We start from the raw sequence: 667 nt of genomic DNA, 5'->3' as shown, positions 1-667 counted from the left end.
TATGTAAAATGTAGGTAAGAAACAACCACACAGCCTTAAAGTGCTGGTAAGTGATAGCATAAATCTAATATTAATTAGCTAAGTAGATATGCATACTTTTTCATTGGCTACTCAGCTTAATCACATACATACCAGCATTTTAAACACTTACGAAGCACTAAGGAGAGATTAGAGTTGTTTTTCAGATGTACCGTGAGGATGCAGTTGTAATGTCATTTATGTGACACCTGTGTGCCATGTTGTCTCTGGTAGTTTACAAACTGCTGATCTTTTTTTTGTTGTTGTTTGTTTGAGACAGACAGTTTCACCAGTTTCACTTTGTCACCCTTGGTAGAGTGCAGTGGCGTCACAGCTCACAGCAACCTCAAACTCTTGGGCTTAAGCAATTCTCTTGCCTCAGCCTCCCAAGTAGCTGGGACTACAGGCGCCCTGCCACAATGCCAGTCTATTTTTGTTGTTGTTGTAGTTGTGGTTTAGCGGGCCTGGGCTGGGCTCAAACCCATCAGCTCTGGTGTATGTGGCTGGCACCCTAACTACTGAGCTATGGGGGGTGAGCAAACACTGCTGATCTTACTCTTACAGCATCCTTGTAAGGTAGGGTGCCTTTTAACCAGTAGCTCAGAGGCCACCTGGCTCACCTGATACCATAGAGCAGAGGTCCTCAAAC

The sequence above is a fragment of the Otolemur garnettii genome, unplaced genomic scaffold (assembly GCF_000181295.1).
Source record: "Otolemur garnettii isolate 467f Iridium unplaced genomic scaffold, OtoGar3 scaffold00047, whole genome shotgun sequence".
NCBI classification, from domain to species: domain Eukaryota; kingdom Metazoa; phylum Chordata; class Mammalia; order Primates; family Galagidae; genus Otolemur; species Otolemur garnettii.
The sequence above is the reverse complement of the archived record's forward strand: the minus strand, read 5'-3'. Positions refer to the sequence as shown.